The following is a 7,613-nucleotide window of genomic DNA, read 5'->3' as shown; positions in this document are numbered from 1 at the left end:
GCCAGAGGGCAAGATGCCTTCCCCCCAGCGGGGTCAACCTGGGAGACTTCGAAGCGGATGACTCGAACACAGGGAGAGATGGTCGTGTGGCTCTGCACCACCGACTAGAGCCGTGGTGGCCCATCTCCTCCCTACCCCTATCCCTTTTGTGGCCTCGAGCCCTTCTAAGGACCAGGCCATGAGTGGATTTCCTAAGCACGACCTCAGGTCGTGGTCACGATCTAGCTACCATGCGCATAGGTTCGGGGGATTTTGGGCCACCCTCGTCGGGGTCGTGACTTATTGGCGCTCACTTGTCGTGTGATCGCGTGCGCACTGTGCAGTCACAATGACCAAGGGTCGTTCTGTGCACGAATCCTAGGGGCGGTCGACCTCTCCGGATCCTTTGTGTCTTAATGGTGTTGCTGCGCGTTATGGCGCATTAGCTCGGTTTCTAGGGTTTGTGGAGCCCGTATCAGGGCAGACTCTGTCTAGGTGCGGTTTACTTCCCTAATCGCCACCACATAAATAGTCCCCTCCACCTAAGCCAACCCCTTACCTTGTTCTTGCCTCCTGCCACCGTTTCTGCAATCATCGAAGGAAAAATAGAAGGGAAGGGGTCGAGTTCATGCGGTTTACCTTTAGATTCGCGTGTGTCACCGCTGTTGCCATCTGCTCCACCGTCTCCGCTCCTTCTTTCCGCCTACGATGCAAGATGGGGGAGTGGATGCCTTCATCGGTGATGGAGTCAAAGCTATAGCATCTCATGGCAAAGGGTCTTCTTCCACCGAAGGATGTTGTTAGATGGAGGGCCCCCACTGGCGAGGTGGTGCCTCATCCGCAGCCTAGGGAAGTGGTGCATTCACCGACTTCAACAAGCGCGGGTTCGGGATCCCAGCGTCTGACTTCCTTTGTGGTTTCCTCCGCGAGCATGGAGTCCAGTTGCAGCACCTTCCCCCCAACACGGTGTCACAACTGGCGGGCTTCGTCATCGTGTGTGAGGCCTTTCTAGGGATTGCACCCAATAAGGACTTGTTTCGGAGGGTTTTTGAGGTGAAAACCCACAAAATGCATGGTTCGGATGGCAGCGTGCTTGCCCCCGTGGGCGGAATGAATCTTTAGATGCGCCAGGTAATCTCTCATAGCTATCCGTGTCTACCATTGAAGACTTCAAACTCTGGCTAGCACAACCATTGGTTATACATCCATGATGACGCCGCCGCCCCCTTCCTCCTTTCTCCAGCGCCGCACCGGTGAGGTTGTCCTCGTGGAATTGGGGATGCAACAAAACATGGTTGTCGAAGGTGACGGAGATTTTGGAGATCCTCAAAGGCTGAGTGTTGGCCGGCCTAGATGGCATCACGGTTCTGCGCACCATGGTGGAGCGGCGAGTTTAGCCGTTGAAGCGGCGAGCGACCCTATTGTGCGACTATTCTAGGGTCAAGGACCCAACCCGAGAGACTGGAAATGCTCGAGGTCTCCAAAGTTGTGAAGCAGGTCAGGGGATTGGTCTCTTTCGAGACCATCATTGCACCTGAAGGTGTGGTGGAGGCACTCTCGACGAGCTCTTGGCCTGACCTGGTAAGCCGCTTCGATTCATTTTCCCCTCTTCATTGAGGGTTCTTGGTTGATTAGTTTTGTTTTGCAGCCTGTGGCTTCGTTTAGCTCCTGTTTCCATCTCCCCTATCCTAGAGGTGCTGAGCTTACCACCCACGAATGGGCGGCCGCTAAGGAGAGGAAACGCCTCCGACAGAAGAAGGCGTTGAAGCACATGGAACGTCAGAAGCACGGGGCTTCATCGTCGGATGATGATGATGATGATGATGATGATGATGACGATGACGAGGAGGGCTCTAAGGAGGATGACAAGGACCTAACGACCCTTTACAGCACCCCCGATGTCTTGCATGGATCCAGTGGTGGTGCCAGACCAAGCGGTGCGGACAGTCCGGTGGGTGCTAGAGCTGAGGAGAGTTTCACCAAGAAGCGGGCGGCTTCATCACCACTGAGGGGGTCGAGCCCGAAGCGTCCCTATGCTGCCATCGATGATGGCCAGGTGTCTTCGTATGTGGCTCCCGTCGCCCCCTCCTCACCAAGGTTCGAGGCTCTCACCATGGATGCAGCAGAGTACTGCCCTTCCCTAGAGATTCCCGAAGGGGAGGACCCAGACCTTCTCGAGTGCCTCCTTGCCAATACAGTGGCCGAGCCTCCTACTTCCCTAGCTTTTCATGTGGGGTCATTAGGCCCTAGGGATGCTGGGGCCGCTGGGGATCATGGGCGGAGGAGGTTGGTGTTGCCAATGCCATGGGGGATGCCTCGCCAGCTTTTGGCCCGGCGGCGTCGGCGGAGGCACCTCCTACCATGACCCCTTCTATTGAGCTACGCACGGGGGATAGATCATCATGCTTCTTGTGGAACACTCCTCTAGGTATGCCGTTCTTTTGAATTTCCCTTATGGTGTCTGTTGCCAACGTTTTGTTGCTTGAGCTTTGTCAATCTTCATGATGTAGGGGGGCCCTGCTGGAACCTGCAGTCCTAAGGCCCTCGAGAAGCAGCGCATGCCCCTCTGTGCGGCCAGAGTCATTGGGCGATGTTGCTATCTTGGGGGCGATGGTCAGGCGACCCTACGTTGCAGCCTTGCGCTCACCCCTCATGGATGAGCTCGACCTGGTCGAGGCTCTCTTCTCGTGGCCCCATCTGACGAGCTATAGTGAGGCATTGTTCATGGTGGATGATGCAGCCGAGCGGGCCACGAGGGAAGTCACCACCCGGAGCCGTGAGAGGGTTCAGGTAGCCTTGGCCGAGATGGGCATCATGGTCGCCACGATCGCTAAGTTGGGCATAGAGTCCCGGCTTCAAATGATCGACAACGTGGAGGCTCAGGTGCATATAAGTTTTTCAGCCATCCACCCCACCGTACTCGTTTTGCTCTTGTCGTGGTCGTCTGATCACCCTTCTCTTCTACAGGGGCTGATGAAGATTTCAACGAAGAAATCTCAGTTCTTGCGCCTGGCTTATCAGGCATAGGCGGGAAGTGTCGCCGACCACAACTGTCTGGCCACAGTGGAGGCCGAGGTGAAGCACTTGCATGAGGAGCTGGAGGCCTCCTAGAGATTGAGGAAAGAGTTGGCCCATCGAGAGGCACAAGCTTGGTCCTAGATTGAGGCTCTAACGTCCTAGGTGGCCGATCTCAAGGACGTGATGTCTGTCCAAGAGATCGAGCTCACCTCAATTGGCGCTGCTTGGGAAATGGCTAAGTAGGGGCATCAGCACCTTGAAGCTGAGTGCCAGAAGCTACGCTCCACTTGTAGCGGCAAGTCCCACTCTGTTCTACATTGTGTCTTTATTTTGTCGTTGTGTCTAGTCATGAACCAATTATCTTTTCTCAAGATTGTGCACGAGGGCACTCTTAGATTAGGAGTAGAAGGTGACCATGAACTAGAGGATGCTGGAAGTGGACAACCAGCTGGCCGCATTGGATGCCTCCAGACGAGCTCTTTGTGATGTTGTGCTTGGCGCCGGCCAGGGGAGTGCCCAACTAGCTCTTCTTCTTTACGTGGCTCGCCTCCACGTGGATTCCCTAATTTCTAAGGGTATTCACCGTGGTGCTCATGCCACCTTGGTGTCGGTCGGCTTGCACTATGGTGGTATTGATTTCGATGTCGTTGGGTGAGGGCGTGCTCTGGGGAGGTCCGAGAGCGATATCCTCGGCATTGAGAGTGTTGCGGCTCCAGGCGTGGAGGCCCTTGCGTGTAGGGTGTTGGCTATGAGTGTTCACCACTTGCTCCAATCTTCCGGGGTGTAGGGTTTTGTCATGGACATCTAGGGCTCTATGGATAGTCCATTTGTAATGGACATGTTTGGTTTTGCTTGAAGAATAGGTGATCGGTGCATTCTTTTGCCATTAGGTTGCCTCATTGCTTTTCTTTTTGTTCAGATTGGAATGTGCTTCGCCTCCTTTGGTTGCGCGCTCATGGGTGCATATTTTAGCCTAGGCACTGGCCCGTGGGGCTTAAAGGGTACGCAACCTATTGGAGCGGCATGATGTCGAGGGTAGGTCGTAGATCCAGCTCGATGCGGGAAGAAAGTGAGCGGGTGGCTCGGTCACTGAGATGAAGACAAATAGTGTTGTGCCATGGGTCATGTGTGTGTGTATGTCTACGAGTGTAGCCCCCGCAAGTGAGTCATGTCCAACCGCGAGGGCAGATCGAATCGAGTCACTCGGGAATTGAGCACTATTAGGTCATACTGTGCGGATATCGTGCTACCTTGTTTGCTCTAAGGGTTGACCTCAGGTTTTTATGGCTATTGGTAGGCTCATATGTGTATGTGGATGTGCTTGGGTGATGAGGCTAAGGTCAAGGTGGATGTGACTGACCAATGTACTAGAAGCTGGCGATGAACTGGTTATCGTAGCTCGGGGCGCGGTGAGCCCCCGAGCGTCAGCTCGTGGCAGAGTTGTTGCTTGAGGGGCTGTGAGCCCCCGAGCATTTGCCCATGATAGAGTTGTCATAGTCCCTGGGCCATGAACTGATGGGGATGCTTTCTTATTGCCTTGAGCGGTCGTAGCTGGCGTGGATCGATCTCTCGGGCGATGTTGACGGTAGTCAACAACCAATTTAAACCATCAATTAAACATGTATAAGGGCATAAATATATTCACTAATTAGGGTTTAGGGGCCTAAACTAATAAACAAGGTTTGGTGAATCTGTGTTTCCAGCAGGGTTTAATCAGAAAACCGCCAAGGAGGACCTAATCGTCAAAGGAAAATACGGAGTTTCGTTGTGGTACCTACATGGAAAGACTCTAGAAGGGTCCAGAAGCTATGTCACCAAAGTGGAGGGCCACCCCCTAATGGGTGGGGCCGCCTGGCCCCCCCTGGGCCCACCTATCATCCAGCTTCATATGTCATTCTCCCACCACCTTTGAGGATGCATCTAGGTCATTGCTTAAGTCGATTTGATCCAAGGGCTCACATTGGACCCTTAGGGCTAAATAATCCAGCCAATGCCTCCCCCTAGGCATCAGAAGTCATCAAGTCATTTGAGAAGACAGAACCCCTAATCTCCTCAGAGCTCCTCCTCTTCTGTAGCATAGCTAGTGAGGATAGATCTAGAGGGAGGCAAGCACGACTTCGCTTGGATTCCCAATCTTGTCAAGAGCGTGGTTTGGTATAAACTTTGTACCCCTCTCTTTTTTGTTTCTCCATTATTTTTATATGCTAGTTACAATTGTTATGACAATTTTAGCGTTCATCTTATTCATGCTCTTCATTATGATGTTCAACGTCTACTTTGATTATATACTTAGCATAGCTAGTTTATCATTGTGTTTATGCATAAATTCGTATAGCGCTCACTTTGATGTACACGGGGTGGGTGGTCAACATTGTGTAAGCATGGTGCTTATACGTTGTTTACCTGTGGTACACCCTATATTCTGGGTCATGTGGTAGATCATGGATGTGACACTCTCGTTGAGTCCTTTGTAGTCCACTCCCCGAATATAGGTCACGTAGGGTCCGATTATGAAGGTAGAACGAGCTCTGCCCTCAATCTTCCTTAGTAATATCCTTTAGGTGTAGATATGATGATGATCTTAGCCATGATTACTAGGTGTAATTGCACTAATCAAATGTATGCTTTGACTTGTAATTAAGAATGACTTAGGAATTATTCCTCTAATATTCTGCCTAACCATGCTAATGCTATAGAAAGGAGTACTCTGAGTGATTTATCATTATTATTACTTATTATATACATATCTTATCATATGACTTATCCCTGTTGTGAGTAGAATATTGGCTATGGTTTATTTCTCCTTCAATAGTATAAGTTATCAATACATATCCATGCTAGACCTTTCCAATGGTAAAAATATAAATAACGATACCTAGAATACTCTCGGGTAAAATGCTACAATGGTATATTATCTATGCGCTTGCGGATACTTTTGGTTCATAGATTTATAAATATTCTCTCTAGTCACATAATTAATAAAGATTGGTTAGTGTTATTCTAGTAGTAATATTATGTAGTACCAACAAATATCTCTGCATCAACACTAGGATGACAACCTAGTAAAGTTAGGGATATAGGTTTATGATAGGTGGCTAAGTACTTCAACCAAGTGATACATTAAGAAATACCAACAAGCATTTTTGGCGCTATTGCCGGGGAAGGTAACTAGCAAAGGAAGTATTGATAAACTTATACTTATTGATGTGATCGAGAAAAAACCATTAACCTCTGCTCAAACAGGCTTACCCTTGTTTTGTCTACTTGTTTATCTTATGTAGGGTAATGTATGACCAGTTTTGACCTTCCGACAAACTATGTTGAAGATCCAGAAGCTTTAATTAGGAGAACCAGAGCTAAACTCAAGAAAGTCAGTTTTAAAATCGAAAGACAACCATATAAGGTGAAGCTTAACACCAGAATTTGAAGCCATGGCTAACAGGACTCTCTGTGAATTCTCTGCTCCAACTACAATCAACATTCGTACTAGGCTGACAGTCAATGTTGGAGATAATGGATTCGAGCTTAAGCCAACTCTCATCAACATGGTGCAAGCAAACCAGTTTTGTGGAAAAGCATATGAAGATGTGAGTGCACATCTCCAACACTTCCTGAAGATCTACAGCACCTTCACCATCAAAGGAGTAACCTAGGATGCCATACTACTTCGCCTTTTCCTATTCTCACTCTTGGGAAAGGCAAAGCAATGGTTCTACGCCAATAAAGATAGAAACACTACATGGGATAACTTCTCCATTGCCTTCCTAGCAAAGTTCTTTCCCATAGGTAAGACCAATGCTCTACCTAGGAGAATCTCAAGTTTTCAGTAGTGACATGATGAATCTGACCCTGAGGCATGGGAAAACTTTCAAGATTATATTGCGGAATGTCCTCATCATGGGATGGAGAATTAACTACTCATGTAGACTTTCTATCACGGGTTGACCAATAGTACCCGTGAAACTATGGATGCTGCTGCTGGAGGTGCATTCTTGTCACTTACACTTCTAGCTACGACCACTCTTATGGAGAAGATAGCCTCCATTCAAGGCTAGAATCAAGAACGTGCTCAAACCCGCAATAGAGGTAGAGGTATACATCAACTCAAGGAAATAGACATGCGGTCTGCCAAGATGGACCTGCTGATGAAGAAGCTTAAAGATCAAGCCAATGAGAAGCAAGAAGTCATGCACATTCATAATTCCTGCATGACATGTGAAGTGTGTGGAAGCACTGGGCATTCAAGGAATAACTGTCCTGAGACCCATGAGGATGTGAATTTTGTCAACAACAACAATTATTCTCGTCCTCAGCAGAATCAAGGATGGAACTAGCAACAAAGGCCGAACTACCAAGGTAACTATCAAGGTAATAATTTTAATAATTTCAATCAAACACCTTTGAGAGAATTAATTTCTGGTCAGTCCAAACTTGTGGAGGGATTATCTAGAAAGGTAGCTTCGAAAGATAAAATGCTAGAAAATATAAGTAATAGAATGTATAGCTTTGCTTCTGCCATTAAGAACCAGTATAACTTTAATAAAATGATAGAATCACGAATAGCTCAGATGGCGGCTGCTGTTCCTCCGTCTGACAAAGATAAGATTCCGAGGCAA

General features: G+C 48.8%; 1 non-coding gene across 1 annotated transcript; it reads right to left on the bottom strand.

The window, feature by feature from the left end:
• Positions 1–6,792: 6,792 nt before the first annotated feature.
• On the bottom strand, positions 6,793–6,901 carry LOC136519208 (small nucleolar RNA R71). The gene has a single exon (XR_010774768.1). It is a non-coding gene; the product is annotated as a small nucleolar RNA R71 (small nucleolar RNA).
• Positions 6,902–7,613: the final 712 nt, after the last annotated feature.

This window comes from Miscanthus floridulus, chromosome 17 (genome assembly GCF_019320115.1).
Source record: "Miscanthus floridulus cultivar M001 chromosome 17, ASM1932011v1, whole genome shotgun sequence".
Taxonomy (NCBI): domain Eukaryota; kingdom Viridiplantae; phylum Streptophyta; class Magnoliopsida; order Poales; family Poaceae; genus Miscanthus; species Miscanthus floridulus.
This window is presented reverse-complemented; position numbering and strand designations above follow the sequence as displayed.